The 10291-nt window shown below is 45.3% G+C and overlaps 1 long non-coding RNA gene across 14 annotated transcripts in view; it reads left to right on the forward strand.

Moving 5' to 3' along the window:
• The window catches only part of LOC130154024 (uncharacterized), a 61176-nt gene extending 51415 nt beyond the window's left edge, over positions 1-9761 (forward strand). For 4 of the 14 annotated variants that reach the window (XR_008823574.1, XR_008823568.1, XR_008823569.1 and 1 more), the window contains 3 exons: positions 1539-1593; positions 2226-3633; positions 3770-9761. This is a non-coding gene — a long non-coding RNA (uncharacterized LOC130154024). Of the gene's footprint in view, positions 1-353; positions 499-1538; positions 1594-2225; positions 3634-3769 lie in introns of all 14 variants that reach the window. The other 10 variants (XR_008823573.1, XR_008823576.1, XR_008823577.1 and 7 more) reach the window with 10 other exon arrangements.
• Positions 9762-10291: the final 530 nt, after the last annotated feature.

Genomic DNA, 10291 nt, shown 5'->3' on the forward strand with positions numbered 1-10291 from the left:
GACATGGTAAAAGTGGGGTGAGTAAATAGTTTAAATACTTGGCAAACTATATTTAATGGTGGTTGGTGAGGAAAGCAAATAGTAAAATTTGCTTTCTCCAGAAAGACTTACTGTGGCTGCTAGTTTGTCAGGTTGTATTTCTCAGTGCCGTGTCACGTTGAGTTACGCTGTGGGGTGGTGCTGAACTGCAGTTGCACAATATCACATCAGAGCTTCAAATGGCACTACTTTCTGCAAAGTATTTCAACCAAAATTCAAAGTATGATGCAAAGCCTCTGTGGTTACACAGGTGCTTTTAGTGTGAGGCTATTTGCTGTGACTTTAAATACACTTCTAGGTTTCCTCTGCAACAGGCTCCAGCTCTTCCTGATGCCCTGCAGGATGTGCAGTGCTGGCCAGGGAGACATGCTGGCCAAAGCTGCAGCAGATGAACGCTGGAGCTGGTGGTTCAGCTCCCAGTGGGGACAACCAGCTGCTATGCTACAGTATGGCAAAAAGGTGATGAAAAAGTCAGCCTGTCTCTTGCGCCTATAACCAAAATGTTGAAACCAAGTTGTGTTGACATGAACAAAACCCAGAATGCTTTCCCCAGGAGTTCTGTTTCCCAGGGCTGGTCAGAATCGCATCTCCCCATGGTGGGCAGGTGGCTTCTCGCTGGCCATGCTTCAGGGCTTATTGTTGGAATGATGAATAATTCAAGCTAAGTTGCAACTCGGAAGCAGAGGTAGTGATGTTTTGTCCTTGCTTTCTTTAAATGAGAGTGCTGAGGCTTCACTATCTATCTCACTGCTCTTCTGCATGGGAAGATTTTTAAAAATCATGAACAGGGTTTTATGAGACATCAGAGTCAGGGCACTGGGTGCCTCCATTGCTATGGTGTTTCACAGCTGATCTATTATTACGGCGGCTTGCACTTTGTGCAAACCAATTAAAATGAATAAGTGTACTCTGATCTAATATTCAACTCATTTTTTGGCATGCAATCATTCATCATAAATGCACATAAAGCTGGAATTCAATTAATCAGCTCATACAATGAGCCTCTCTCTTGCTATTTTTTCCTAATACATTTTTTTCTGTGAATAAAAATGTAATTGTCATTGCAAAATATCGAACCAGAGCCACATAACAAATAACTATGGATTTGTAATTAAACCCAATAAAGCCTAAGATGAAGCACAGAAGACAGAGAGCTAAAATCCAATTAAAACTTATTATGAGAAATACAATGCCAGGATTGTTGGGTTTTTTTTTTCCAGGCAGAGCGCAACATACTCTGGTTTGTAACAAAACAGTTATCGGTTTTGATAATGAAATCCAAGGTATGATTCAATGACTTTGGGGTAAATAGCTAATGGCAGCAAAAGACAGTGACATACGAGGAAGGCCCAGGAACAGCTCCGTCATCTTCTGTTGTAATCAGAGGCAGGTTGCAGTTATTTCCCCTCCTGTCTATGTGATGCACTTGACTCTGAAGAAACAAGTTATTAATTCTTGTTACCCAGGATGGCATCTGATATTACTTGCATTTATTCTAGGAGAGGGGAGTGCTTCGTTTTAGAAGAGCTTTGGCTGTTTGTGCAAGACACTGCGGTGAGTGCACATGGTGGCTCAGCACGCGCTCATCCAGAGGGGGAGGGGGGAACTGCCCAACCAGGTTTGCCAAAGATGCCAAAGGAGGGAGAAGCTGGAGACTCCTCATGTTCTGGGCAGCGTTTCCAGCTGCAGGAGCCCACCTTGCCGCTCGCCCTGCGTGCCCAGAGCCCAGCTCTGGGAGAAGGGAGCTGTGCCAGTGCCTCGATGCAGCAATGCCGAGTGCTGCCAAGGAGTGGTGGGGAGGGGGAACCCAGCCCTCTCCCAAAACCTCAGCCTCCTTCGGAGGGCACAGGGGGGTGTTTGGAGCAGGGCACAGGGCAGAAGAGCCCAGGCTCAGCCCCAGTCCCCTCAGAGCAGCCAAACTGTCCTGGCCCTGCTGGTGCTCCAGCCTCCTTGCTAGTGGAGGTGCTGCAGCTGGGAATCTTACCTGTTCTTGTCCCAGCTGCTCCAGTTCAATGCAATAAACATTCACCCAGCCAAAAAGAGGGAGGGAAACAGTACTTCTGGTGGTTAGAGCCGAGCAGAGAGGGGCAAGTTCTATGTTTTGAGTGGAACCACAAAGAACTTTGTATGTTTTTGAAAAACACCTGAAAGGATGTCTGCCAATCCCTTTATCTCTCCTTACCCAGCAGGCTGATGCTCTGCTGTTCAACCTGCCATTTGCACTTGCCTCCTCCTGAGCGTAAGAAGTATTTCAAAGACCAACCCCATTGGAGTGGGCCACCAGCAGGGACAGGTGAGCAGAAGGTACGTACCCAAGTGCTTTCCATGGCTGGTCCATCCCTGCCGGCGATGCCAAAGCACCTTCCAGCAGTAGCCAGCACCCCGCAGGCTTGCTGCCGCCTGGTCCAAAATGCGGACCATGTGAATCGATGTAGTATACACGCATGGGTCCATCTTTGGTTCTGTTTGCCTCTTGAGGATATTTATAGGGCCTGGACATGTCACAGAAGTTTGATCCTCCAGCTCTCCTTCCCAGCACGCTTTATCCTCCTGGTGCGTGCCTGACCAGGGAAATTGGTGCTGAGAACAGATCAGCACCGTCTGCCAAGGGAGAACGTTAAATTGCAGTGAACAACTTACAATCCACAGGGGGATAGAAGTGGCTTCTGTTTCTGGGAAAGAAGGAATATAAGAAAGCTTCAGCCTTGTCTAAGACTAACTTCATGCACTAGTCTGACTGCTTGTAATAGTTATTTCTCAAACAGAAATGGCTTACAAATATGAATTGTTTGGGGTTTTGATTTTTTGGGGTTTTTTTTTCCTTTCACTTTGTTCCTAGTCAGAAAGCTTCTTAGACATGGGAAACAAATGTTTGAAGTTCACCTAGACTGAAAACAACTGGACTTTGCACTTAAAATGAAGGGAAAAAAAGATCAGACTTTTCTTCCCAGATTTTTCATTGTTCCAAAATAACTATGATTATTCCCATTTTTTGTTTGTTACTGAGTTCTTCCATTCTGTAACATGTAATTCTCCTAACTGGCAGAGAGAATCAGATATGTCTGGCCTTTCATCCTGACCCCCATAATTTTTAAAAAGTTGATTATAAGCATGACTCCCTAGTACCCATTTTGTGTCTTTGTAGCATTAATGGTCTATTGAATAATACCCAACTCTATTGTTTATCCTTTTTATTTTTGCTAATGGCTGTCATCAGTTTTGCAGCTCTGTGTTTCTTTACCTTAATGTAAATCTGGTGTCGATCAGCCTGAGCAAAGCTGGGAACAGGAGAACAAGATGGAGCAGAGGGTCGGTGTGGTCCAGGCAGAGATCTTCCCTCCATATTGTACATGCCTGTCATATTACTTCCATGTCTGGACATCCCCCATTTTCATGTTTTATATTCCAACTGCCATGACAACCGATGTCCTAACCACCAAGATGTTTATCTGAAGCCCCAACCACCCTCTGGGACCAGATAGCAGCCTGGACCCCAGCATGGAGGGAGCCCACAGGACATCCAGTTGCCAAACCTTTAATGATGTCTGATTCTGTGCAACCTGCTTCTTGTTCTGCTCCAAGGGCCAGATTAAGGTGGAGTGTCCCAGTGGTCGCGCAGGCTGTACCTGACACAACTGCACCCCAGAAATCCCTGTTGCGAAGCCTGGGGAAAGCTGGGGTGTTTTATAGGAAAACAGGTCACTCTTATTTTTATCAAACTTATTTTCAGAAATGTCCAAGATGTTGGGACTGATATTTTTCAGACAAATGAGCACAGAATGTGACATTTGTGTCCACCTGACCTCTTGTGTCCAAGCTATAAGCATCTGGGAAGTTCCAGATGGTGGGAGCCAGCAAGGAAAAGGCAAGCCTGATCCTTCTGCCTGTTCCTCTCAGCTGTTTTTGGCTGGAAATGTCAGATGAGCTGCAGGTAACTTTCCTTTGCATGTTAAGAAGTGGGTGAGCCCCCTCCACTTGGCTTCCATGGCTGCTGGCCTGGCTGGGGCAGGAGCTGTCCGGGAGGCTTTGCCGGCTCAGCTGGAGGGTGCCGCTCCTCTGGGCCACGCTGCTGCCCTTGATTTCGCAGGCTCTCCTTGGTGGCTTAAGTAACCGACAGCTCCAAGACCTCTCCTGTCACTGTTCATTCCTTGGAGTGCTCCATGGAGGGGAGAAACCTCAGCTTGTACACTTTGTGGAGAAGTTGCGTAAAGGCAAAAGGCATCTATGGGTTAAATGCTGAATATTTCTGCAAAATCTGGCAGTCAGAGACGGGTTTTCAAAACAGTTCTTCTGTGCATGTAAGTGTCTGAAGTGGTTTTGAGCTCTTTGGGAAATGCAGCCCCTTACAGTGACCTTCAAGCAAGCAGGAAAGAATCAAGTCATGGACACCGTGGACAATGCCAGCTGGTCCCGGTAACGAGTAGCAAGCTCTTAGGAAAGCCTTGATTAAAATTCAGATATACTATAATCTCCCTTTCTTTTTCAGCTGTTATTAGCAACACCAACTATACAAAAGCAATAGGAAAATGAGGTGACTAGTCTCACCAGCCAGAGAGTAAGGGACGAAAGGCACTTGAAATCAGAGACCAAGATCCCAGTTTGCTTGTCTGAATTTGGTATGGAAAGAATACACTCTCTGGGTCATTCTGTATTTCTTATATTGCAACAAAACACTGAGCACTCAGCCTAGTGACTGTCAAACATTGTTATTTAACATAAATTAAGTAGTAAATAACAAGTATCAAAGTTGTCTGATGTAAACACAGTGGCAAATTAGTAAATTTGGGGTAGAGATTGAAACAGTGTTCAGTTATTTGCATATTACAGCCACATCCACCCCTTAGACGTCTTATGCCACGTATTAATTCACTCGCTACACAATTGCTGTCTCAAAAATCTGACCCTCATTTAGTAGCTTTAACCTCAGATCATTTGCCTGGTAGTTAATAATGCTCCTGCGGAGGTACTTGTGACGTGTGATTCATCCTTGCTTCGCAGGCTCTTCTTTAACAATTAACAGCATTAAGAACGCTCTTAATATTGTCAGCTACACAATCATTATTCAGATTTGGTGCTGGGGCTATAATTGGAACCATCTGTTTGAGGCTTTCTTTTCTGCTCCGGCTTGCTGGTGAAGCTGTCATCTCCTGCTTCTTCATATCAAGCAGAGCCCCGAGGTAAGAAAATGCAGTGCTGGAGGTGGCCACAACCCTGTGCTGCTTCCAGACATGAAACAAAGCTCAGGATTAATCATAAATGAATGTAATTATATTATATACTACTGACCATAATGACAGCACATGGTTTCTGTAAACATGCTGGCTGGTCTCTTGGGCATGGTAACGGGATGTATTCCCTCATTTCCCAGGCTCTTCAAGTGACAGGGCCCTGCTGCCTTAATAATTAACAGAGCAGGACAGGGTGCTTTGGCATCTCAGAGTGTGTGTGTGTTGGGGGGGGGGGGGGACCCAGCTGATCTTCAGCGCCTGCGCTGTGGTCTGACCAGCCCTTGGTCATGATGCACCCGAGCAGCCATGGGCAGGGCTGGACCCAGCACACCCCCTGGCCTCCTGCTGCGGTGCTTTGGGCTCCCCAGAAGGGAAGGGGGTTTTAAGGACTTCAGGTTTTGGGTTTGTGTGCTTCAGTGTGACCACTGGGACAAAGGAGCTTTATTTACCTACTTCAGCCTGTAATAAAGCCACAAGTCCAGACTAGGTCTCCACAGTCACTGCAGGGCAAGTTATTTTGCTGTTGTCTGTTCATACTGGTTGATAGAACATGACTGTCTGTTTCAGTGCCAGGAAACAAAAATACTTAATTTTCATTGAATGAATCCAGAGAAAACCAAACTACACAGTAGACTCTCTTTATCCTCTCCAATATGCAAACAGATTTATGGCCTGTGCTCGGTTTGGTAGCACCCTCTAACCTTTGTGATGGTCGTACTGAACCCAGTCATTCCACTGGCCAGATGGGTGGGAACTGTAATTAAGAATTTAACATAAGCATAAGTTTAAGCTTTTAGGTGCTGAAAGGCATGCTGGTATTCTAATTCAAGCAGACAAACCTGAGCTTGTTGTAAACCAGCCAGGTCCCACAGAGATAATAGCATACCTGCACCAGCGAAGGCTCTAGCAGATCATGTAAAACTAACGGAGACAGGGGCATGTCTCCAAGAGAAGCCTACGTGAGGCTTGAGCTTTTCTCATCCACAAAGCTAGCAAAATCTGAGCTGGCGAGCTCATACACTCAGTACCTCAATAGAGGTCAGTTGAGTCTTTGAATCTATACCCTAAAATCCTACTTAGATTTCATATTCTAACTCATTAAAATACCTTTGTCACTTTTCTATTTATATATTTGCATGTGTTTGTATGTTTGTACATATAAAAAGGTTTCTTAATTAAAAAGAAAAAAGTGGCATGGCATTTAAAGCCATGCTACACATTTAAATGAAGCTTTAAAAAAAAAAATAGAGGTTTTTGTAACAGACAGTAGATGAACTCTTCTATATTCCCTGTCCTAAAGGACAGTATTATAAACTCTGCTGTCAAGATACAAAGCCTCAAGGATGCTGCTCTATAAATCATACCCATTAGTAAGTGTGGTGTTGATTTTTCCTTGACTTTTGGACTATTTTAAACCAGCGTTCAATTATTCTTTCATGTGCTTGAGTACCTGCAGCGACTTTGACGTGGTGATGAAGGTAGCTGCCAGCCCAGCCAGCCTGACCCACCACTCGCCACGCCGCAACCTCCCGCTTCTCCAATTTCTCAGCTGAGCAGCCAAGTTGTACAGCTCTGACTCGATCCGCCGGCATCTCATTTGCTTCCCCGGTTGCATGGAGGGCTCAGACCACACGTACACAGTGATAACAGCTGACTTTGTTGGCCTCACGTTAGGGAGCAGCTGTGCCTTCCAAAAGCAAAAACGATGGAAAAGAATAAACATTCTGGAGTTAAAATGATAAATTGGTGCCCACGTACAAGCAGAGGGAGGCAACAAGTGGATTCATTTAGCAGAGAAAATGCATGTATTTAACAGGGACTTCATCTTGCTGAATGCTGATGACTTCCACACCAGAAAGTATGAATTCTCCACAGCCAAGCCAATGAAGCAACTCACAGGTGCCAGGCTGAGGGGTTGTTATTAATTTGCATTCAGCACCATGCAGAGAACTTTTTCCTTGAATTGGTTGCACCGCTGAGAATAAAAAACTCTTTTGGATAGAATAAGTTCCTAAGATTTCTTAAGGGTGGAGGAGAGCACTCTCCTCCCTTTTTCATGGGTACTGAAGACTTTCTTAGGAAGGATTATAGTCACTGCCTGCCCATGGGGAATGATTTCTCGCAAGCAGCAGGCCAGCCTGACCTTTGACACACCTTGCTGCGCCGAGCGCACGAGGGCCAGCAGTTCTGCTGGGTGCCCGCTGCGTGTGTGGGGAGGGGGTGCTCTGCCCTCCCCCAGTGGGGCTTCTGTTGGCTTCAAACCTACCCAGCAAGCCAGCGCGATGCTGCCAGAGTCATCATCACTGCACAGCATGGGCTCCTGAAATTATGCAGAATTACGCATGCAAGTTGCTTTCTGAAATTAGCTGCACATGTTTATATTAACATGCAAATAAAGCAACTTCAAAATAAAACAAAAACATGAAAATGTCTATTCATTAAGTTCAGTTTTATGGCATAATTGATTTGTGTGGGGTGGGCATGTCTGGTGCTTTCTCTGATTACCTTCCTGATGCTGAAGAAATCCACAACAATCATACTGATAACAAACCATTTAAACATATTCAATTAAATTACTGGTAATTCTGAAATGGCTCAATATTGCACATGGGTTAGTTTAATTTTTATGTAAATTCTACCCCTGATTTAGCAAAGTCTTAATTGTTTAACAGCAGATTAGGCTAAATTATTTTAATTGAATTTTATGTGAATTTTTTACCTCTGCCTTCAAGGAACCCATTCATAAAGCTTTTTCTTTCAGATGTTGTGTACAGAGAGAATTGCATGCTGGTGCCTGTTCTTCCGGCTTCACTTTAGGCCACTATATATTTCAAATCCAAGTAAAATCAAAATGTTGCTCGTTTTGCAAGGGATGTTCAAATCAGAAAGGTAAATGCTGAATTTGGAAATGGAACTAGAGGTGAGAAAATGAGGGATCGAAGCTGGGGGACATTTATTCCTGAGGTTGAATACTGTGAGAGTTTTGGCTATTTTTCTCTTCCTTAGCTGGATTTTTGCATTGTTGAGATCTAGATCCCTTTGGGTTTGTGCTGCCATACTTCTGATGAGTATATACGTACCTACATGCACAATGCAGAAGTTGTTTAGGCTGCAGAATTAAGCAACGGAGACGTAAGTGCTGTTGTGCTGCAGGTCATGCCTGAGCAGAGCTGAGTGAGTACTAGCTAAGTAGTTCTCACGTGGGTTGCTGGAGCTGTGCTTGTGGGCTGAGCTTGTATTTTTTATTTTCCAGATGAAGGCAAAGTGCTCTGGGATGGTGAGTGATGCAAGAGAACAGGTTTTCTTTTCTGAAGGCCCATGACTACGCCCCACAATAAACTTTGCCTTCCCACTTCCTCAGAGATCAGAGATGCTGGTTATGACTGTAATCCCTAGTTTCCTGCTGGTTTTAATAAAAAAAGGGTTGTAAATTTTATTTTCTGTCACTACTGCTCAGAATTCCTCTTCTTATTATTTAGGTGATGTGTTGGATTTTGAACTGTTTCTGGCTGACAGCTTGCTTAGAAACAGCATCTAAATAGCATGTAAAACGTTGGCATTGCCAGAATCCATTGCCATGGGCTCGATTTTGTGTTTCCGTGTGGCTCCCTGCTAGCCCTGGAAAGCTGAAATCATGAGCAGACACTAAATCTGGCATTTCACGTGGCAGCACAGGTTAGTGCAGCCCGTGCTGTGACAGCAGCAAGTCAGAGGCATAAATGCAAGAGGCAACAGGAGAAATCTGAAATCAGACTAGCAGGGTCTCCGCCACGATTCCTAGAGCACCAGGAGATGCTTCGCACGCACTGGCTGCAATCAGGGCAGCACTGAGGGAAGCAAGGTGGGCTTCACTCGCAAATGCCTTTCCTGCCTGTGTCCTGATTTCCATGTTCAGAGAAGAATCTTGTTCTGAATCCTGCCTGATTGTTCTTCTAGTAGAGTAGAGAGAGGATTGAAGCTATGCACTTTCTTCTTTATCTTTTTTTCTGGCTTTGTAATTCATCTTTAAACACCTAGCAGTCTGTCGTCGGATATCAAGAGATGCTTTTTCCCATGGAGCACAGTGTGGTGGCAGCAAAGGCAACAGAAGTTCATGCGACATCTGCCCATGTTCTGCTGCTTTTATTCTGGCACTCAGAAACTAAATTTGTGGAAGTTACATGTAAACAACAAATTAGCTCAGCTAGCATGTCACCCAGGCCACCTGAGACGTGGCTGCTCACCTCTCATCTGTTTCTAACTCTCCAAGCCACGACACTTGTCTTCTTCCATCGTGTCACCACTGCCCACGCGCTCCCCTGGCCAAGGCTGTGCTGGCCCTGCCTGTGCCGCTGTCGGCTCCCGGCTTCCGCCGCTCCCCCCATACCTCCTGCCCTTGCGTGCCCCTCACGCTGCCGTCCTTGTCTGGCAAACCCGTTCCCACCTCCCCTTCTGCTGCCTCCGCCAGGCCTTGGTGTGTGGCAAGGCTGCCTGTCCCTGCGGCAGGACCACGGGGTGCAGCTCCTGGAGCCCCAGGCACAGCTCCCGCTGCCTGGTGGGGCCAGCCGTCCTTCCCCAGGCAGCCAGCCACCGCAATGGGGACATGCGGCATATGGGGGCAGTGATAAGATTTGTTCTCTTTGGTTCTCAAAGCTTTGCTTTCTGTTTATTTTTGCCTCACTTTTTCTTTAACTATTCTATTAGTACAATATTTTAAATGCCGTAACCAAAATAATGTCAAAGGATTTTTACTTGGGTATGTGTGCCAACAATAATCATTGCTAAGTCTTGAACAATTGTAATAAAACAAGTATCTTGCTGCTAATGATACCTCATTTGTATTAAAGATGCTTTAGTAGAAGCAGTTTCTACAATTATTTCAACTAATGCTTATCTGCTATGTTGGATTTTGAAGTCAAAGTACAAGCATGGAAAATTGCAAGCTCTTCCACTTTACTCAGCAGCAGTGCAGGCATTCCAGAAGCCCAAGAGCCCTGCTTGCTTACACAGATCACTTCAGGAGATCAGAGCTACCTGTAGTGCAA

This window comes from Falco biarmicus, chromosome 8 (genome assembly GCF_023638135.1).
Source record: "Falco biarmicus isolate bFalBia1 chromosome 8, bFalBia1.pri, whole genome shotgun sequence".
Taxonomy (NCBI): Eukaryota; Metazoa; Chordata; class Aves; order Falconiformes; family Falconidae; genus Falco; species Falco biarmicus.